At 43.0% G+C, this 23,185-nt stretch overlaps 1 protein-coding gene and 1 long non-coding RNA gene across 13 annotated transcripts in view; one reads left to right on the top strand and one right to left on the bottom strand.

Moving 5' to 3' along the window:
- The window catches only part of CES5A (carboxylesterase 5A), a 388,742-nt gene that overhangs the window by 249,564 nt on the left and 115,993 nt on the right, over positions 1 to 23,185 (top strand). The gene's annotated exons all lie outside the window — the stretch shown is intronic.
- LOC149120960 (uncharacterized) lies at positions 10,012 to 15,582 on the bottom strand. Of its 2 annotated transcripts, none has more exons than XR_016225241.1 (2): positions 12,144 to 15,582; positions 10,012 to 11,444 (listed from the first exon to the last, which is right to left on the bottom strand). It is a non-coding gene; the product is annotated as an uncharacterized LOC149120960 (long non-coding RNA). The 2 variants fall into 2 exon arrangements; XR_016225242.1 differs by having other exon boundaries at positions 12,897 to 15,582.

The raw sequence follows: 23,185 nt of genomic DNA, 5'->3' as shown, positions 1-23,185 counted from the left end.
ATTAAAATTAGAGACAAGAGCAAGACAAAATGCCCATTATTATTGAAAGTTATACTGGAGGAACTATCCAATTCAATAGATAAAAAAAGAAATTGACAGTAAAAGTATTTGTATAGCAGAGAGCAAGACTATAATTATACATAGATGACATGACTATATCTCCGGAAAACTCAAGAGAATGAACTGAAAAAAAAAAGCTATTACAAATAATAAAATAGTTTAGCATGATAAGATAATTCAAAACTAACATATAAATCAATACCTTGCTGTATGCAAATAGCAGCCAGTTAAAAAATATAATGAGATAAGCCATCCTATTTCCTATTACAGTAGACACACAAATACCAAAACACAATGCCCAGGAATAAACAATAAAAATGTATAATATATACACGAAAATAAAGTTTTACATATCAAAGGATACAAAAGAAGAATTGAACAAATGGAATAACTTAGCATGTTTTTAGATAGGGAAAAGTACCATAATAAATGGTCAATTCTTCCTAACCTAATTTTTTTTACATTTAAAATGATCTTAATGAGATATATAACATTTTGTTTTTAATCCTGTGATTTTATTCCAAAGTTCACTTGAAAAAATAAACAAATTAGGATGGTAATAAACACATTGACAAAGAGAAGAAATAACTGGCCTTACCAGATATCAAAAACATGATAACATCTCTATAATTAAAGCAAGGTAGTTGTAGTGAATAAATAGATATGACAGGGGACAAAATAGAAAATCCAGAATTAGCTTCAAATGCTATAATAATTCAGCATATTATAAAGAAAATATTTTGAACTATGGTAAAACCCAGTAAATGATACTAGAATTGTATAGCATTCAGAAATATTTCAAAATTATCAAAGGTTTGAATGCTAAATATGAAGTCACAAAATAATACAAAGAAGACATGGATGAATTTCTTTATGACACTGGAGAAACCTACCATGAGATATCATTTTACACTAAGTAGAATTACAATAACCAAAAAAGACAGACAACAACAAGTGTTGATCAGGACATGAAAACATTGGAACCCTCACACAGTACTGATGGGAATGTAAAATGGGTCAGCCACGTGGAAGTTCCTCAAAAAGCAGGAGCAATGTAGATGCAAGCCCAGGAATGCCATATTGTAATGCTGATTAGATCCCAGGATGTCCCTGTTCAGGACCAGCATCCTGCTAATAACACATCCTGAGAGGCAGTAGATGAAGGCTTAAGTGCTTGGGCCTCTGCTGCTACCCATGTGGGAAACCTGGATGGTGTTCTAGGTTCCTCGCTTCAGCCTTGCCCAATCCTGACTGTTGTGGGCATTTGAGGAGTGAACCAGCAGATGAAAGATCGCCCTCTCCCTCTCCCTCTCCCTCTCCCTCTCCCTCTCCCTCTCCCTCTCCCTCTCCCTCTCCCTCTCTCTTTTTCCTCTCCCTCTCTCTTTTTCCTCTACTCTGCTTTTCAAGGAGACGAAAAAATACATAGGCATTAAACAAAGAAAATGAGATACAGGCATTGTGGTACAGCAGGTTAAGCTGCCTGTGAAGTCAGCGTCTAAAATGAGTGCCAGTTTGAGTCCCAGCTGCTCCACTTCTGATCCAGCTCCCTGCTAATGTGCCCGGTAAAGCAGCAGAAGATGGCCTAGGTTCTTGGGCCCCTACTACCCAAGTGTGAGACCCAGATAGAGTTCCAGGTGCCTGACTTCAGCTTGGCCCAGCCCCAGCCGTTGTGCACATTTGGAGAGTGAACCAGTGGATAGAAGAGCTCTCTCTCTTTTTCTCCTTCCCTCTCTCCATAACTCTGCCTTTAAAATAAATAAATAAATAAATCTTAAAAAAGAAGAAAGTGAGTATTCAAAAAGATAGGCAAAGCAAAATAATACAAAATATGCAAAATACTTGAACATCACAAAAGAGGATATTCAAATGGCCAATGAACTCATGGCAAGGTACTTGGTTTCATGGTCACCAGGAAAAGGCTATTCTTCACTCATCAACATGTCTTAGATTAAAAAAAAGATAAACATAAAAAATCAAGTCCTGTTGAGGATGCAGAGCAAATTAACATTCACATACTTTTGATCTGGGAATAGATTAGAACAATAACTTTGGGAAATTATTGTGAATGGTCACTTCTCTTTGTCCCAGGATTCCTTCTTCACTTATATATACAAGAAAATCTACACACATTTCCTTAAATACATGTAAAGAGATGTTCTGAGCAGTATTATTCCTGTTGGTTTCAAAGTGAGAATAATTTACATGTCCATCAACAGTGGAATGGATAAATTAAGGTGTTATCAGATAATGGAGTATTACAGAATGATAAAAATGAATGAGATGTTGCTACACAGAACAGCATGACTGAACTTGATCAACAGAGTGCTTAAAGAAGTTAGATACAGAAGGTATATATTGTATGATTTATATATTTAGTATCAAGCACAGGCAAATTTATTCTGTAGTGTTAGAATATGGAAATGGTTACTTTGGGGAAGGAAAGGACAATAGTGAGAGGCAGCATGTGGGACTTCTGAGGCGCTGATAATCTCATTATTGATCTGAGTGCCAGAAGTATAAGTGTATTTACTCAGGAAAAAAATCATCAAGCACTTTTTGGTGGTGCATGCTATTTACTTTAATGAAAATTTCTTCAAACAAAATAAAAAGAATAAATCCTAGGCATTTTTTCCTCTCATCATATCTCTTGAGATTATTTGGAAAATAAATTAACTTGGGAATGTAAAAAGTTAACACAGTATATTTTGAATTACACACTTGTAACATGCATCCAAGTTATTTAGGTGCATGGTTATGTTTGTGTAAATTATTTGCAAAGCATGATTAATAACATTTGTAGAACACTTGCAATTTCCTGTTCATTTTCTTTTACTTAAAAACGCTTTTTTTGAGAGAAAGAGAAAGAACACTTTTACCTGCTGACTTGTACCTCAAATGTGATGACTCCAGACTTGGAGCTGAAGCCAGGAACCAGGAACCCAATCACTTGAGCCAACACAGCTGCCTCCCAGGGTTTGAATTAGCAGGAAGCTGTAATCAGGAGCTAGAGCCGGATTTCAAACCCAGGTACTCTTGGTATCAGCCATGGGTATCTCAACATCTAGGATAAGTGCCTGCCCCCAAACCTCATTCATTTTCTTATTTAATTCTTACACAAAAATGGCATAGCAGGCAGGCCAGATATTATCTCAATTTTATAGATGAGAAAATTAAGACCCAATGAGGTTGAGGGACATGTCCAAGTAACACAACTAATATTTAATTTGTAAAAGAAGTGTAGATATGTGACTGTGGTGTATAATCCTCTGTATGCATTTTTATCTTGGTTTACAATTCAGAAATCCCACGTGGAAGTAAGGTAAAAGCTAAGATCTTGAGAACTTGAGTGTTGCTCTAGTTCTCCTTCCTGAGCATGGCCACATCACACCATCTTTCTGTGCTGTGGTTGCTACCCACTAATAGACTCTGGCTGGAACATGACATTTATCTCCTTCTCATTTGTAGCACACAATGAAGTTAAAATAATGGCACTTTGTTGGCACTGAGGGAAGCCAGTTCCAAAGTGTCCCACTTTTTTCTCTGCTATTTAGCGTTCAGAGTTGATGCAAAATAGCAAATACTCTGGCCCAGTTTGAAACCCAGCCTGGCTGTGTAGCAAAGGCCTGGACTGGCCCTTCTACTGAGTGCTTTGTCACAGGGTCTCCCATTCTTCCTATGTGGACCAACCAAGTCCCAGCCCCTGAGGAGAGTCCTGGAGTACTCATCTCTTAGAGTGGAGTAAGAACAAGCAGACTAAGCTAGTGATTTTGCAAAAGCTCCCTGTGACATGCAGGGGGGGTGTGGTGGGAAAGAGTTTGGACCAGAAGTTAGAAGATCCTGGTGTGCACTGTGAAAAAAACCCTCAACTTCAAGTCAGATAAACTCAGGTGCTGATTGACTTGGCCTTTCACCAGCTATGTGACCTTTTTTGTACTGCATCACCTTTCCTGAACTTCATTTTCCTTTTTGTAAACCAAAGGGGCTCTGTGGCTGCCCTTGAAGGAGTCCTTTCCCGCTAGTTCCTATTAGGATCCCTAAGGAGCCATGTGCCCATCTGTCAAGTGCAGAGAGGGTTTCCTGCCAGTTTCTCTCCCAGGCTTTTTGGGAGAGGTGTTGGGATCAGGTAGCAGTCAGTGCCTGCGAGGTTTTCTTAGTATTAAATGTACTGGGCTTGGGAGCGGCTCTCTAGATGTTCAGCAGCATAACCATTAACCATTAACCCCACTTTCTTTTATGGTCCCTTTCATGGGCTGCATTTGTTGGAACCATTATCCTACATTAGCTGGCTTTTTAAGGTCTGTTTGTCCCCCTGTGAAGAGGCAATTCAGATTAATCACATGGAACAGGCAAGGCAGCATTCCTCCAGCTGCTGGAATGTTCTGATTCTACCCACTGTCTCACCCTTTCCCTGCTGTTCCATCTTAGACAGAAACAGTACACACACACACACACACACATACACACACCGGGGGGTGGGGTGGGGGAATTGTTGCATCCCTTTTAGGGTTTCCTGGGGTGTTTATGGAGACAGGATAGAATGAAGCCACATCTGATAGGGTGGGGCCAGGATCCCCCTTGCAGGGACTGGCTATAGCATCCAGGGAGTGGGGAGCACAGATGTTGGCTTCAGTGATGTCCATCTTCTGGCTTCAGGTCCCTGCCCTGTAGAGATGACCAGGAGCAAGGCAAGACCCTCACTTTGAACTTAAGAGAACCATTAGACTGTCTGCCTACTTGTAACTCTGTGTGTATGTGTGTGTGTGTGTGCACGCGCGCGCGTGTGTGTGATAAAGAAGGAGAGAGAAAGATTTTTAAGGAGGCACAGCGTACCCCTGAGATCAGTTTGTTAGTGGCAGAAGAGACCCAGAGCCTCAGCAGAGAGCTTAGGCTGTGAGGTCCAGCCATGTTCCTACATGGAGAGTGCTCCACTGGAATCCTTGGAGGCTGTGCTGAGTTCATTACTGTCAAACTTTATGTTCACTGAGATCCTGAATGTGACCTTGTTTGGAAATTGTATCTTTGCAGATGCAATTAGTTTAGTTAAGATGATGTCGTTCTGGCTACTTCTATGATTGGTGTCCCCTTATAAACAGAGGGGAATTTGGACAGAGAAACACAGACAAACAGGGAAGAAGGACACATAAAGACAGAGGCAGAGAAGGGAGTGATGTAGCTGCAAGCCAAGGAATACCAAGGTTTGCTAGCAACACCACAGCTATGAAAATACAAGGAAGGATCATTCCCTGGATATGTTAGAGGGCATATAACCCCGCTGACACTTTAATTTCAGACTTAGAGCCTCCAGAACTGTGAAAGAATAAGTTTCTGTTTTGAGCAATGCAGTTTGTGGTACTTTGTGATGACAATGCTAGGAAACCATGGGATTCTTCTTGTGACTTTGCCTTTAGTATCCCCAACTTCTTTCACTCTGTGCTGAACTCTAATTCAATGTACCAGTAACTCAGCCTCAGTTGTAAAAGGAGGAGAAAGGTACCTAGCTGAGTATATACCACCCAACACCACATCCCTTCCTGGGTCCTTGGACATAAATGAGAAAAAGAGACTGTCTTTTCTCTCCTCGGCTCCCTGTTTTGTCCTTATTTGTACAGTCCTAAGTAGAACTCAGGGTTCATATAGACCTTAAAGATTCTTGGCCCCCAGGGAATGCTTGATTCTTTGGGCAGTGTCCCTAGCAAGAGGTCATCTTGCCTCCTGCTTAGATCCTTCTGGAGTCTTAGTAATGTCTTATATCCTCCTTCCTTCTCCCTGCTTCCTTTCCATAAATATTTGTTGACTTCCTATTGTGTGCCAAGCTCCATGCAGTGAGTACTCAGATGCTCCCTGCCCTCCTGGACTTCACATTCCAGTAGAGACTTAATGCTGGAAATCTCTTTCTTTGTTGGTCCCTGATCTGCCACCAAAGCAAGCTATGCCTGTTCTTGGTGGGGATTGTGGTGGTGAAATTGTCATCGCTTCTTTTGAGGTTGGATCCATACTGCTCTCACCCATAGGACTAATGCTAGAATCAGGATAGGCAAAGACTGTTGAAATGGCATCTTCCTCCCCTCCAGTCTGGATTGTAGTAAATGGCCCTCAAATACATTTTACAAGGCAACTGGTGTTTAAAACAGTGTAACCATGAGAGAATTGGCAACTTCCATGTTTATTTATCTCTAAATCAAATTCTGTATCAGATATGTGGACTGGAAGGAATCATTGCTTTTATTATGTAGAGTACACATTGTCATATAATGTTGAAGTATGTTACCACACGTCTATCTGAAAAAGGCAGTGTATGTAAATTAATATGAGCTACTGATTAAAATAATATTGATAATATAATGTATATTTTGTTACATAAGAAATAGAATATTTGACTCGTAATTTCAGCATTCTCAAGTGGGATTATTTATTTTCTCTTTGATTCTTACCCTGCAGGATGTTGTTCACGTTGTTAGAAGATTACATGAACAAAAACCTTTTTGTAAACAATTAAGAAATAAGAACAAGAAAAGGAAGGTTCTCTTTTGTTTATCTCATCATTACCCTGGTTTCTCAGAAATAATCTATCACATGCTAACACGATAGTGATGAAAATGTTTATAAGATACAACCTCAGTGAACCAAAAGAAAACTAACCAGAGTTAACCACTCAAACACAGTCTTTCAAGACAATCGAGATGGGAGGAAAAGTATTCATGTGAACTTCCCTTTTTGTTCTTCCTTTAAGTACTGAAGATTTCAGTCCCAAATCTCATAAACCTCCTTATTTACAGAGATCAGTGGGACCAGTGGTGTTCACAGCAATGGTTTTGCACCAACTCATGTTCTCCATCATCAGACCCAGATTCCTTCATAATCCCTGAGCTCTACTAAGTGAGACAGAGAGGGTATTTTGACTTTCCTGAAGAGTTTCAGCGAAGCTTGGGACCTAAGGTGTTTTAGGTTGAGCAGATTATATCATTTATCCATAATTCTGTCTTCTCTTCCTTCCCTGGCCATGGCTTCTCCATGCAGCTAATATACTTGTCAGCCCAGCTGATTTTGGGCTCAGTCATGTGGCTTTCCATGGCCAATGAGATTCGGGAGTTGGGTGGGAGGTATGTGATGTTGTGTAAATTCCAAGCTGAGACTTTAAGGAACTTGGTGAGTTTCTGCCAGGCCTCTTAGGGCTTCTGCTCTACATCATGAGAATAACACATCCCAGCCCTGAGGGAGAACACACAGAACAGATTGGAAACATCTCCAAGTTTGATACCTGTTTAGTTTTTTATTGAGCCCAACTAAGTCTTGCAGAGAATAGCCAAACTCAGTTTATCCATGAGTATGAAATAAATACATTATAAGCTATTAAGATTTGTGGATTGTTGGTTTCACAGCATTGTTGTAGTAAAATGTGACTCATACATTTTCTACATTGATAATAACTTTTTAATCACATCAGCCTGTTTTCCAGCCATTTTGATTCTTTGGGGGTTACTCTAAGCTATCTGGGGGAGTTGCTCACGCTTCTATTTGCTCTCTTCTTTTTTATGATTTATTTATTTATTTGAAAGTCAGAGTTACACAGAGAGGTAGAAAGAGAGAGAGAGAGAGAGAGAGAGAGAGAGAGAGAGAGAGAGAGAGGTCTTCCATCATCTGGTTCACTCCCCAGTTGGCTGCAATGGCTTGATTTACGCCGATCTGAAGCCATGAGCCAGGAACTTCTTCTGGGTCTCCCATGCATGTGCAGGGGTCCAAGAAGTTGGATCATCTTCCACTGCTTTCTCAGGTCATAGCAGAGAGCTGGATCAGAAGTGGAGCAGCCAGGACTCGAATTGGTGCCCATATGGGATGCCAGAACTTCAGACAGTGGCTTTACCCACCATGCCACAGTGCCGGCCCCTGCTCTCTTCTTTTTTACATTACTTGTTCACATAAGTGAATACCAGGTAGAACAGTTTTAAAAAGCAGACTTCATGCATATACCCAGGACAGTGCCTTACCCAGAATCAGGCCCCAATTGATATCTGATGAAACTGTTAGAATTAAAATGGCCAATGGCAACTTTGTGAGAGGTAAGGCCAGAACCATGCACTGTGGCTCTAAACAAGAAATACGTAAAGGTAATCCAATATAGACAAGGTCACAGAAAAATTATCTGCAATTGCAATGTTACCTTCATATTGAAGAGTGATACATATCAGAACTTTTGAGATGTGGTAAATCAGGAAATAAGTTTCCTCTTGTCAGCAATTGCCATCACCTAGGTTTAGCAAACAAGATCTGAATCTCCAGTCCTTATATCTTTAGCCATGCCTACTTGATGGATAGATGAATGACCTTCAGGAGATCCTAAAAGCTTCCACAGCACTAATAGAGCAAGGAGAATGTAATGTGAGAACCCAATGGTATCAGAGGTCACTGGACCAGTCACCTTGACACTCTCTGGCTTCCAGTATGTCTGAACCATAAACTCTGGATCTCAGGGCTGGAAGGAGTTCAGGATCATCTGTCTTCTCCCTGTTCTAATTCTTAAAGGTTCTGAAAACATCTCAAAGAAGTATGTGTCTATCTACAGACACCTCCAGTGAGAGAAAATGATCCCTTTTAAGGCAACATATTTCATCTTTGGAGAACTCTGTGCTACCTACTGGATATATTCCCCCAAAATTCATATGTTGAAATCCCAACCTCCAATTTGAAGCTACTTAGAGGTGGAGTCTTTGAGAGGTTTGGATGAGGTCATGAGGGTGGAGTCCATGATGGGATTAGTGCTCCCGTAAGTAGAGACACAGGAGAGCTTGCTTTCTCTCTCTGCTGTGTGAGGCTCCAATGAGAAGACAGCCATCTGCAAACCAGGAAGCAGGCCTTCACCAGACCCAGAGTCTTCTTGGGCTTCCCTGCCTTAGAACTGTGGGAATATAAATTTCTGTTGTTTGCAAAGCACCTGGTTTAAGGTATTGTGTTATAGCATCCAGAGCTAAGACACTCCATGTGTTCAGCAGTTTTCTCTTCTCTCAAGTATATCTACCTCTCTCTTTCTCTCTGCCCATATTTCTCATTCTCACTCTTTCCTAGCCCCTCTTCACATATTTTTATTTATTTAATTATTTTTAGAGATTTATTTGAAAGGCAATATGACAAACAAAAGGAGACAGAAAAAGATCTACTACTCTATGGTTCACTCCTGAATGGCCACAGAGGCAAGGGCCAGGCCAAAGCTGGGAGCCAGCAACTCCATCCTGGTCTCCTACATGAGTAGCAGGGACCCACACACTTGGGCCATCTTAGCTGCTTTCTCAGCTGCATTAATAAGGAGCTGGATCTGAAGTGGAGCAGCCGGGACTCAAACTGACACTCTAATATGGGAAGCCAGCATTACAAGTGGGGACTTAACCCATTATACAGTGACACTGGCCCTTTCACATATTTTAAATGTTTACAACATAGCTTGACAAAAATTTTCCATCAGGGTTCTAATAATAAAGATTTTGGACTTTGAAGGCTATTTGGTCTCAGTGGCAACTACTCAACTTTGCCATTGTAGCACAAGAATGCAGCCATGGACAATATGTGAATGAATGAGTTTAGCTATACAATTTTCACTCATCATAAAATTTTCCTTTGATTTTTTTCCAACTGTTTAAAAATGTAAAAACATTATTAGTTTATGGTTTGTACAAAAACAGGTGGGGCCTGGCTTGGCCCACAGGCTATATTTTGTGTGCCCCTGTCATAGTTTTTGTTTTCTTCATGATAGTCTTTCAATAATGAGTCAGTTTTAGACTTTCCTGGACACTTATTAAACAGTATTGAACATCCATTATAGGCCAGGGAAAAAGTTTGTGTAAGGTGCTGGGAATATGAATCTGAAAATGCTGGTTCTTGCCCCAAGGAGCCTGGACAGAGGTGTTGCTATTTTTGAGTGTTAGAGTCGACTGCCCGAAAAACGTCACCAAGAGACATCTCTTATGCAAACAGCAAGGGGAAGCTTTATTGATTATCCAGCATGCTGGGGCTGTCTGATCATCATGAGCAGAGCAGCCCCGAATAACCAAAGGTTAGGGTTTATAAAGGCAAAAACCGCAAAACCGGGAAGGGGAAGAGAATACACGGTTGTTAAGGGGTTGCTAAAGTCTTACAATCCACAATTATGATCTTAAGACATAGACAAATCACATCTTCATTATTAGCCCAGGTAACCCAGGTGCAACCTTTCTACTTTTAAGCTTGAGCAATCATGCTAGGGGGTTTTTGTGTGTTGCCAAGGGTGATGTAGTGCACTGCTATTGTCCGACTATTTGAGATCATAGTTTCGGACCAGAGTCTCACGGTGGGGGGGTTGCTTTCCCAGAATGCAGTCTCAAGTGCTCCAAAATGGAGTCCCTACTGCCAAGGTGCTACTCTGTCTTATTTTTTTTTACAGTTGTACCAGGAAGGTTTAAACCTGTAAGCTTAAGCTTAACTTTTTACACCTGTACATATACAATTTTAACTCTTCATTCCCCACTCCTTGTTGTGAGGATCTCTAATCTTAGAGATTATTCGTTTTTGTCTTTTTTAATGTGACATATTGTTGCCTTACAACCATGAGTTTAACATTTTTAACTTGTTCCCACATGAAGGTGATGAGTCTATTTAACACACAAGGTCCTATGGTTACAATTAGGAGTAGAACAATTAAGGGTCCTGCTAGGGCTGGCAGTAGGGTAGTAAGCCATGGGGACCGGCAGAACCATGACTCAAACCATCCCTGTTGAGTTTTCCTTTCCCGTTGCCGTTTTTTCAGTCGTTTTTTGAGTTTGGCCATGGAGTTTCTAACCACCCCGGTTCAGTCGGCATAAAAACAACATTTTTTCTTTAGGGCCGCGCATAACCCACCCCCATGAAAATGAGATTTAACCCCCGCCTGTTCTGTAATACTGAAATGCAGATACTGGGCTGCATCTGGGAGATTGTGGAAGATTTGTCAGGCAGAAGGGGCGGGCATCTCCACCTGGAAGGTTATCAGGTAGAAGGGGGCAGGGCAGGATGCAAAGGCCAGGCTGCCCGTGAAACATTGTCAGGATGACTGAGATGTAGATGCATATGCTGGACACATTAGGCCTTTATGTCACACACACATAAGCTCATAACTGACTCTCTGCCTAATATTTTCCCCTCAAGAGGTAATACCCAAAATTCTTCTTTGGGATTATGGATGGAGTTCCGTTTTCTGTAACTTCTTCGAAGCTGGCATGTGGGCGTCGAGGGGGATTTGGGTATTTCCTCTTGCTACTTGTCTTATGGTGTGCAACAGTGGCCTTGGAAAAACTGTGTTGCTCAGAGGGCTGCTCAGGTCGTCCAGTGGAATGGGCTGGAAGCCTTGCCTGATGACCATTTGGAGTTTAACAGCTTTTAGTCTGTTAGAGACAAAACGAACAAGGGCATTAAAAACACACGGTGCAAAGAGAAGCATCAAGATTGCAGAAGTTAGTGGGCCAAGGAGAGGAAATAGCCAGGATTTCCATGACCAGGTGTCAGGCCAGAAATCCCAGCCCTGCTTGGCCTGGTCCTGGAGCTGTTTGGCTTTTTCCAGGAAAAGTACAAATTTGGGTTTGCGCCTGTCTAGTCTGATTGACCCAGAGACAATTTTTTTTTTTTTTTTTTTTTTTGATATTTAGTAGCCAGTTTTGCTAGGAAGTTAAGCCAATGTACAAAACTAGAGTCTCAGGCTGGGAAAAGGACAGACTAATGAATTATTTACATTTAACCATTTATATTATGGATTATTGTGCACCCCCCCTCAAGAGATAGCCCCTTTAAGTCCTCAGTGAGGACCTGTCCAAATCGGTGTAGGGCTATCTGAGTTAGCTGTTACTGAAAGCCCTGTTTTTAGGAACTGGCAGGGAGGGCTTTCTAAGCTTAATGTTATTGGATAGACTTTTAAGGCCTGGCTGGGTGTGTGAGGCCCAGACCTATCCATGGGGTGCTGGAAGAGAATTGAAAGAGATGCAAATCTCCTTTAAGGGAGGCACCCTGTTGACTTGCATTACATGGATGGACTAGGAAGAGAGCTGAATAGGAGGCTGATGGAAATAGGCAACTTGCGTTTTACTGACCGTAGGCCATCCCCTCAATAGCAGTGGCTGGAGCTGGAAGCTGGGCAGAGGCTGGGCAGAGCCAAAGGCTTTTTAGCTCGGGGCCACAGGGTCAGCGGTTCTGAACCAGGAGTCCTTCGACACCCAGGGCAGTTCCGTGTCCAGTGGCCGTGCTCTTGGCAGGGCTGACAGAAGGCATTTGCTGTCATGACAGCTGCTTGCCCAATGCCCTGTCTCCTTATATCAGCAACAGGTGCCGTTTGGGGTGCACTGGCCTTGCTGGGTCTCCTTGATGGCAATCACCATGTAAAGCAGCCATTGATTGGTCTGTTGCCTATCCTCTGCTGCTAGCTTGCTCCTCGTTTTCCTGGTCTCTAATAAAGTAGACCAAGGAGGCAGCCTCTATGATGTCAGTCAAGGGGGTGCTCAACCCAATCCTGATTTTTGGAGATTTTTTTTAAATATCAGGGTGAGCTAGAAAAACTATGGTCATGGGCAAATTCTGACACTTAGTATTTTCCTGCGAGTTAAGACCGTGCCCATGAGGAGAACTATGACCCTTTAGGTAAGATCAACTGTGGTGACCTGCTTGTATACTTTGAGGTCGTCAGTGTAACTTTTTACACCGAAAAATTGATCTAGTTGTCATATTATTTTATAGTTTAACCTTTTTTTTTTTGTTGTTGTTGTTGTTTGGGGCCCTATACTGTGGCCAGGCATTATTACAGAAAAGGTCAGTCATCCCTTACATAAGGTCTGGGGATCAAACCGTACATCACAATGGAGAGTCCTGCAGAACAGTAGTAACTTCCCTTCTGGAAGAGAAAAGAGGAGAAGTGAGGCAGCGAGTTGGGTCTCTAGCCTGACTTTTTGGGCTTTTAGATTTAACTGGCAGTTTAACCAGTGTTTACTGTGTAGCCTGACTTAGAGGAGAAATTGTGGCAGAGGTCTCTGCCATTCTTTGGCTTCCGGGTATTTACCGTGTAGTCTGTAGACACGAGAGCTTTCTTGGGTTTCTGGAACCCAGTTTTCTAGCATCTGCCACATAACCATAACTTAACAGAGACAGTAGAGTACACAATGGATTAACATGAATTTTATGTTTTTTTGTTGTCGAATAAACCAGAAAAAAAAAAAAAAACCTTGTATATAAGAGTTTACATAATTTAGAATTATTTAACAGAGTCAAAAAGAGTTTACAGGACCTAACTCTAGAAATGGCAGAGTAACCGAATAAGCAGACACTGTTAAAATAGACGTTACAGTTTTTGCAGAAATAGATTTCAAGATTTATGATTTAGACCATTTTTAGATATTTACTAATATTAGTACACTTTTTTTTTTAAACCCATTGTTATAACAGAAGATCAGACTTTAACTTTAGGTCAGTGTAATTTTGGCATTAGCACTCAACTCTGTAAACAATATTTTAAAATTGTAAACATTTTAAAACTTTTTATGACTTGTTTACACCTTTTGAAACTTTATACCTGTAGTTACTTTTACATAGCCTTGAATTGTCATGTATGGACGACCTATGAGAATACATGTTAACAAACTCAAACAGTTTTTTTTTTATCGAATTTGAGATGTTAAAAGTATATATAATACATTTTTTTTTAAGTTTTACTTAGTACTGATGCCTAGATGACTTAAGACACTGAGTTATTAATGAATACCACACCATTATTTGAAATAAAAGTTAAAATTACATTTTTATGTTTTTAAGTAACAGGAGGATAACACCTCCTGGACAGCAAACATTAGTGCATGTTTATAACTTTGAAAAGATCTTTCTCATTAAGAGAAACAAGTTTAAAGCATATCAAAGACATGTAAAACTGAGCAAGCAAGCCACTGAGCAAACCGAAGGGTGTTTGCATTACCTCAATTTTCTGAACCAATCTGCATTGGCTTACTTTAGTTAACAACATAAAGGCTTGTATACACAGAATTTACTCTTATTTTTATAAGACCACTTTAGCTGGAAAGCAAAAACATAAATACAGCATAGGTTTGACACTATTTATAACATTTTAATATATTTTATATAATTTTAATTGACTCAAGCAGCTGTTACTTTAACAAATTTAGAGTCTCATCCTTTGAGAGTTCCAGGGATCCGACTGGAAGCCCAAAGTTGGAAGACTCGGTTTAGATTTTAAGCTGTCAGAGTCAAACCATTTAGCCAAAATTAGTACATTTTTGATCAGTTGGGTAATCACTCAGACATTAAAAACAGATAAACAATGTAAACAACTTTGCATTGTAGTTTTCCCAATTAAGACTCTAATGGCAATAGAAAAACGCGAAACCTTCGAAACCTTCGAGACAGGTGAATGCTCTCAGATGAATAACCCATTGTTTAGGTTTTTATTAGCTGCAAAGAGAAAAACCCATCAGGTTGGTAAGGGTTAATGGCTTAAGGTTCTGGCTCCCTTAGGTAAGGCCAGCAGTAGTATTGAATTGGAAATTCCTCCAGGCTGCAGCGCTGGGGTGGGGGCTCTGCCTAGAGATATTTGGCTATGCCTGCCTGGGTGCGGCAGGCCACATGGACTAGAATAGAGTGCAGAGAAAGGCTGTGGTCCCCCATTTACAGGGAAGACTGCGCACACCAGGGCTTGGCAGGACTAACTGTGGGGTTGGGTAGGTGCGCCATTTTACCAAGAGTGTTGGGAACCTCCTATAATTTAACCAAAGCCAGATCAATTAGGACTACTGCAGATACTCAGTCAATTACAACAGATAGTTAACTTTAGCTCTTTTCCAGATTTAGTCCTCAGGCAATCAAAGCTTAGCAACAGTAATAGTTTACAAAAAACTTTAAGACGCACCAGAGCTACCATAAAGCTGCAAAGACAGAAAACTTTTTACCAGGTTGGAAAGGGTTAACAGGTAACAGGTAACAGCTTTTCCCTAGGTGGAGAGACTTGTGGAATTTCCCTCTCCCTTTCTCCTGCCCAGTGGTATAGGAATGGAGATGAGGAGAGCAAAAGAGTGGGGGAAGGAGCCCCCCTGGAGGAGGAGGAAGGCAGAAAGCAATGACCTCCTCCTGTCTGGGGGCTGAGTGGGGTTTGAAGTCTCCTATCGCTCAAGGTTACCCACTACCTAGTTGTCTGAGTTTACCTGGAGGGCCAATATTAGCCTCGACCGAAGCTAAGCCCTGCTCGCGTAGCAGTAGGCAGCGTGACCAGGCGTCCCTCCGAGAGAGAGACCTGGTCCTCGGGTCGCAGTCCGGCCGCCGGGAAGCCAAAGCGAGCTCAGGGGGTCTCCAGGCTCTCAGCCAACTGCCCTTCCTAATTTCCCTCCCATTCCTTACAATCCCTCTGGAGTTTCGGCCGTAGCTAAGCAGTGGCCGGGGGGGGGGGGGGGGGGGGGGAATCCGCGTTCTCGGAGAGCTGTGGGGTGCCGGACACTCAACGGTCACTTCCACAGATCCGGTCCCGCTTGAGGGAAGGAATACTGACCTCCGATGTCTTCTCAAAATCCCGGTCCGGGTGCCCAGGACGGCCAGGCAGGAGAATGGCCTCTTTCACTCAGGGAATGAGTGGTAAATGGAATGAGCCCTCCGGGGGGCCAATCCACTCCTAGAGCAAGCCATTCAGAGGCACAGAAAGACTGCTGCTTTACCTTCTTAATCAGAAGAGAGAGATTAGATCCCCTAGCCCGCACATCAGGCCAGTGAGCCAGAGTAAGAGATAGCGGCGTGGACACAGTTTGACCCATGTTACAGACAGAAAAGTAATTCCCCAAAAAACTGAAACCTAAAATGTAACCGCTGTTGGCACAAAACTCCCGCCTAGGGGAATTTCTGATGGGAGTTTCGCTGAGCGTCCTCAGTCTCCCTGTCCTCTCGGGGCGTCCCCCAAGGTGGTAGCCTGGGGCTTCCAGGCACGTCTGCCAGCCACAGTGCATACCGTGCCAACCCAAAAACTGAAACCGAAACAGGCCTGTAACCTGAAAAACTGAAACCTGAAGCGCGCATATACTGAGTCCCTACCTTAGGCGCCTTTATACTTACCCCAAGAGATGTCCGTTGGCGGCGTCCACGGGCAGCCCCGATCTCGCTGGGGCCTCCAAATGTTAGAGTCGACTGCCCGAAAAACGTCACCAAGAGACATCTCTTATGCAAACAGCAAGGGGAAGCTTTATTGATTATCCAGCATGCTGGGGCTGTCTGATCATCATGAGCAGAGCAGCCCCGAATAACCAAAGGTTAGGGTTTATAAAGGCAAAAACCACAAAACCGGGAAGGGGAAGAGAATACACGGTTGTTAAGGGGTTGCTAAAGTCTTACAATCCACAATTATGATCTTAAGACATAGACAAATCACATCTTCATTATTAGCCCAGGTAACCCAGGTGCAACCTTTCTACTTTTAAGCTTGAGCAATCATGCTAGGGGGTTTTTGTGTGTTGCCAAGGGTGATGTAGTGCACTGCTATTGTCCGACTATTTGAGATCATAGTTTCGGACCAGAGTCTCACGGTGGGGGGGTTGCTTTCCCAGAATGCAGTCTCAAGTGCTCCAAAATGGAGTCCCTACTGCCAAGGTGCTACTCTGTCTTATTTTTTTTTACAGTTGTACCAGGAAGGTTTAAACCTGTAAGCTTAAGCTTAACTTTTTACACCTGTACATATACAATTTTAACTCTTCAGAGGGCCCTTCACTCTTTCAAAATTCCTCTGTAGCCTTTAAAGTTGGAGAGGTGTCTTCTTCCACGTAAGCCTTTCTTGAGTCCATTTATTTTGCTCTTGCTGAATGATCAGTGCACAGTGGAATAGGAAACCAAGTTTAGCATGTTTCTTTTGATTACCTACCAGCCTTTGTCATTTATGCATCTACTTTTTTTTTTTTAATTTTTTGATAGGCAGAGTGGACAGTGAGAGAGAGAGAGACAGAGAGAAAGGTCTTCCTTTGCCGTTGGTTCACCCTCCAATGGCCGCCGCGGCCGGCGCGCTGCGGCCGGCGCACTGCACTGATCCGATGGCAGGAGCCAGGAGCCAGGTGCTTTTCCTGGTCTCCCATGGTGTGCAGGGCCCAAGCACCTGGGCCATCCTCCACTGCACTCCCTGGCCACAGCAGAGAGCTGGCCTGGAAGAGGGGCAACCGGGACAGAATCCGGCACCCCGACCGGGACTAGAACCCGGTGTGCCGGCGCCGCTAGGCGGAGGATTAGCCTATTGAGCCGCGGCGCCGGCCTATGCATCTACTTTTTAATGATTTATTTATTTGAAAGAGTTACAGAGAGAGGTAGAGACAGAGGGAGAGACCAGGAGCCAGGAGCCTCCTCTGGGTTTCCCACATGGGTGCAGGGGCCCATGGACCTGAGCCATCCTCCGCTGCTTTCCCAGGTGCATTATCAGGGAGCTGGACTGGAAGTGGAGCAGCTGGGACATGAACCAGCACCCATATGGGATGCCAGAGCTGCAGGCCAGGGCTTTAACGTGCTGTGCCACAGCGCCAGTCCACTACGCATCTATTTTATGCCCTGTAACCCTCTGTTCTTCTAAAGGAAAAGACAAGAAGTCAGACCCTCCCCCAACTTTTCAAACCCTGCTTCCAAGAACTCTGGAGAAAATTTCTTGGTCCAGATGTAGTCAGAGAGTTTTTTCCAGCAGAAACCTCTAGCCTGTGTGCTACCTTCTCTTCCAAAAGGGCCCCATGCTGAGCAGTGCTGGTTGTCCTGAGATGAGAGGATCCCTCCTCTTTGTCATGGGGCTCCCATGTATAGTTCCCTCAAGGACATCATGGCTCCATCCAAGTAAAAGTAATAAAATTTGTAAGATTCTGAAATTCAACAAAAATGTTCTGGCATGAATTATTCTTTCATTTATCCTGTGAATATTATGTATATATTTATTTGAAAGGCAGAGAAACACACACATACACATAATGCATAATGAGAGAGAGGGAGAGAGAAGGAGAGAGAGAGAGAGAGAGAAAAGGAGAGCTCTTCTATCCACTGATTTACCCTCCAAATGACTGTAACAGTCAAGTCTGGGCCAGGCAGAAGCTAGAAGCCAGGCAGAAACCAGAAGCCAGGAACAAAAGTTGTGGTTTAATACCTAGTGAACATTATTGAAAGACTACTTGTTTCTAGAATTCACAAGGGACTCACAAGGGACACACAAGGAGCAGGTGTTTTGATGCTACAGGTTAATATGCTGCTTGTGATGCTGGCATACCATATCGGAGTGCCAGTTCAAGTCCCAGATCTCCGATTCTGGTCCAGCTCCCTGCTAATGAGCCTGGGAAGGCAGCAAAAGATGACTCAAGTACTTTAATGCCTACATGGGAGACCACGGTGGAGTTCCTGGCTCCTGATTTTATCCTAGCCCAGAGCTGTTGCAACCATTTGGAGAGTGAACCAGTAGATGGAAGATCTCTCTTTCTGTCACTTTGCCTTTCATAGATGAAAAGGCCTGATGGTAAAATAAGAAGGTTCTGGTCTTTTGCTACTTAAAATGTGGTTACCAGACCAGCAGCATTGACATGAAACAGGTGTATGACCTCAAGTTCCTTCCAGGCATGGCACTTTTGCTTGGGTGCCTGGACCATCCTGAGCCTAATTTGTTCATTATGCACATGTACCTCAGCCTGCAGAGGGAGTTCACAGCGGAGCTGTGATCCAAGTACAGGAGCCATCATCACTGTTTTCCAAGGTGTGCATTAACAGGAAGTTGGATTGGGAACTGATCATCCAGGACTTGAACCAGGCACTGCCATATGCGATATGGGCTTCCCAAAAAAGAAGCTTAATCCACTAAGCTACAACACCTTCCTCTCCAGTAAAGGATTCCTTCTCTCCAGGCTGGAGGCACCCGTTGGTGGTGAGCAGACACATCACCAGATTATAAGCTAAGCTTCAAAAGCCCCTGAGACTACAGTCATCTGGCAGTGGTAGAAGAAAGCAGAAACACATTTAACATTTCTTTATCAGTTGTGCCACGTACATGATGTGCAAAAGGACTGGATCTCTTTGTCAAGGCCATTTAGGACCCTGAGATGTTGTGTGAGGATCAAGGGTAAGTCTTGGTCCCTCCTTGCTCTGCTGTTCTCTAGGCCTTGGTCCAGAGATGCGGTTTCCATTAGGCTGCCACTGTGTGGATCCCAGGCCCCAACCCACTGGAACGAGAAGGAGCAGTGTTAGAGCAGATGCCAGTCTCCCCACTTGACTTGAGCTCTCTGAGTCAGCCACCTCCATAGGCTGGAGGGCAGCCTGACTCCTAGGAGAATCAGGGAGCTGGAATAAGGGCAGGCTTGGTGCAAGATCTGAAGCTGAGCTTGGACCCCGCCCTAACTCGCAGAGGCCATCCTGTCATCTCCTTTCCTCCACACCATATGTGGCGACTTAATGGCAGTAAAATTTATTGTGGGTAATGGAGTGTCAAACTCCTTATTGCTAATGGATGATTTCAAATGTGGAGAAAGATTTATTAAATAAGTCAAGCATACGCCTCCGAGAGAAGATTACTGTGAGTGAAAACAATTACAGAGTTAAACACGGAGGAAAGGAAATTTAAATGCATCTTTAAAGTTCTTCAAATCAGTCTAAATGCATGATTTTAAAAGGTTGGGGGGATTCATTTCAGCAAATTACTCATCAAGTTTTTTTTCCCCCTGAATTCAACAGGAAATCAGTTCTATTTGAATGCAGTTTTAAAAAGTTACTGACTGGGGTTTGGAGGAAGGTAATAAAAGGAAATGAGCTTGGTGACTGACCTCTGGCAGTTCCCAGGTTCTGGTTTGCTTGTTTTAACTTGGGTTCTTCCTGGAGTGGCAGGAAGAATCAGGGAAGCAGAAGTGGGAACTGTCATTCAGAGAGGAGCCTCAGGGACATCTTAGAGCAGGCAAAGGGTGTGGAGGACGTTTGGCCAATCTCATTGTATACATGAAGAGTATACGTAGAGAAGCTGAGACCCAGAGAAGAAAAGATTCTTTCCCGAGGTCTCACAGGTTGCAGGCCTAAAAACGTCTTGCCCATTGCTCCATGACTTGGAAATAATGTTGACCTCATAGAAGTTTCACAAAAGGTTAAGGAACTAGGAAGGAAAGAGCTTTGGAAAATATCTGAGGGTATTTCAAAAAGTTTGTGGAGGGGTGGACATTAGATGCAGTGGTTAAGAAGTAGCTTGGGACAGCCAAATCTGATATTGGAGGGCATGGGTTTGAGGCTCTGCTGTGCTTCCAATTCCACCTTCCTGCTAAGGTGCACCCAGGGAAGCAGTAGTGAATCCCTGCCTCACCTACGGAAGACCCAGATTGAATTCATAGCTCCCAGCTTTGGCCTGGTCCAACCCCTGCTGTTGTGGGCAAGTTTGGGAAGTGAACCAGCTGGTGGAAGATCTCTGTCTCTTTGCCTTTCAAATAAATAAAACAAATAAATAACAATTAAAGAAACCCCCAAAGGTTTGCATAAAATAAAATTAGGGGGCCGGCGCCGTGGCTCAAATTGGTTAATCCTCCACTTGCGGCACCGGCATCCTAAATGGGCACTGGGTTCTAGTCCAGGTTGTTCCTCTTCCAGTCCAGCTGTCTGCTGTGGCCTGGGATAGCAATGGAGGATGGCCCATTGGGCCCCTGTACCCTCATGGGAGACCAAGAAGAAGCACCTGGGTCCTGGCTTCGGATCGGCATAGCTCTGGCCGTTGCGGCCATTTGGAGAGTGAACCAATGGAAGGAGGACCTTTCTGTCTCTCTCTCTCTCTCTCTCTCTCTCTCTCACTGTCTGTAATTCTACCTGTCAAAAAAAAAAAAGAATAAAAAAAGAACTTAGAAGATAAATTTATTTTAACACAAAAAGTTAAAATCCATGCTATTTTTCCCTAATGCACATTTTTTCATGAACTTTTTGGAGACACCTCATATGAATGGATTTAAAGATTTTCTGGGCTGACAAATATTGTGGCACCAGCATCCCATTAGGGTGCCAGTTCGAGTCCTAGCTACTCCACTCCCTGATAATGCAGCTGGAAAAGCAGTGGAGGATAGCCTGAGTCCATGGGCCCCTATACCCACATGGGAGACCTGGAGGAAGCTCCTAGCTCCTGGCTTTGGCCTGGCCCAGCCCTGGATTTGCAACTATTTGGGGAGTGAACCACAGAATAGAAGATCTCTCTCTCTCTCTCTCTTTTTCTCTGTAATTCTGACTTTCAAATAAATAAATAAATCTTTTAAAAATTTTTTAAAAAAAGATTTTCTGCAGCAAAATAAACTTAGTCTTTTAATTCCATTTTCTGCAAACATTTTGAAATTCCCTTGCATATGTTTAGTCTCTGGGAGGCGATAGTGTAGTGGAAAGACTGGTCTTGAGCTTCTATGGTGGGTTCAGTTTTAAGGAGCCCATCTCTTTGGCTGCCTCACCAGTTGTGCAGCGGGACCACAGCTGGCAGAGGTTCCTGGGCCCCTGTCTCCCTGCTGAGCTCAGGAGAGCCATGGGCAGCCACAAGCCTCTGACATTTTCCTCAAGTCGATGACAGCTGGTAGGACTTTAGACTAAAGGAAGAAAGAGCAAGCAGGCAAAAAAAAAGTTGCTGTTAAACATGGTTTAAAAATGTGCTGTGCCATCTGTTTGGCCACCAAGGATTTTGGGACATGCGTGGGGAGAGAGACCTCTCATTTCCCACTCCTGGGTCTCAGTCCGTCAGGGCCAACAGAAACCTTACCCAGTCTGCTCATTTTATTTTTTATTTCTCCCGGTCTTTTTTTCTGCTCCCCTCTGTCCCACCATGCTTGTCCCCAGTTTGCTTCCTTGAAAAGATATTTTCTCAATTTTGACAATTGCTAATGAAATCCTAAATCTGCAAAGCCCAGCATATTTGACTCAAAAGGCCAGGTTCTTTGTTTTGACCTTTTCTGTCTGAGAATGGATCTACTCTAAGAGGAATGGGACTTTAGAAGGTGGATATTTAAACTCTGCTCCACTGAACAATATTGTAATCTTTATATTTATTATTCAGACTTGCCTTCACATTTTAAAACTACACATTTCTTTTGCTGATATTTCTTAGTAAGTTTGGGGATTTTTCAGACTTGTTTTTCCTTTGGTGAATAGGGAAAATACACATTGCTGTGTTACATGGAAGCTATTAATTGTATCTGTTGATTATGTGCCTGTCCCATTTCTCTAATGCAAGGACAGCTTACAGTAGACTTATGGACCAACCAAGGATATGGTAAAAGACCTAAATGTTAACAACAGAAGGCAATTATCTTCACCGCCAAAACTGATGGCAAAGGGGAGGAAAAGTATGACCAAGATCTGATGAGAGCTACAACCTCCAAGGAAGACCCACCCAAGGAAAACTACAGTCAGGACAGTGTTAGTGGGAGACACCACAACCACAGCCAAGACCCTGAAGCAGGAGTGCCCCCTCTTAACACTGCTTCCTCCCAATGCTGCTGGGTGGTGGAATTCATTTGGGAACCACATGGGTCAGTCTTCTGGGGCTGTCTCTATTCAGTACAAAAACACCAAATAACAGATGTGTGCACTTTGTGGTCACCTGGACGAACTCATTGGATTATAATAGTCTTTTAGTTCTTGGGGATTTTTAAGATAGATGGTTATACCGACTGCAAACACTAGCAGTTTGACTCTCTTCAATGTTAAATTTCTTATTTCTTTCTCTTTCTCCAAGGTAAAGCCCTCAGTACAATGCTATAAAGTAGTTATTATGGGCGTCTTTGCCTTGGTCTTGATTGTAATGGTATTGTTTCTGATATTTTACTATGAAATGATGTGTGCTGTGGGTCTGAGGTGGAAAAACATCCCAGTCTTCCACATAAGTGTTAGGTGCTCAAGCACTTGAGCCATCATCTGCTGCTTCCCAGGACGCATTAGCAGGAAGCTGGATCAGAAACAAAGGGGCTAGGCTTGAACTGGTACATTAAAGTGGGATGTGGGTATTCCAAGTAGCAGTTTAACCCACTGTGTCACAAGGCCTGTCCCCAGATCTTCTTATGCTTTGTATAGAATTTTCATTTATTTATTTATTTATTTATTTGACAGGCAAAGTGGACAGTGAGACAGAGAGAAAAGTCTTCCTTTACTGTTGGTT

This window comes from Oryctolagus cuniculus, chromosome 18 (assembly GCF_051225735.1).
Source record: "Oryctolagus cuniculus isolate XC-2025 breed Fujian yellow rabbit chromosome 18, ASM5122573v1, whole genome shotgun sequence".
Classification (NCBI taxonomy): Eukaryota; Metazoa; Chordata; class Mammalia; order Lagomorpha; family Leporidae; genus Oryctolagus; species Oryctolagus cuniculus.
This window is presented reverse-complemented; position numbering and strand designations above follow the sequence as displayed.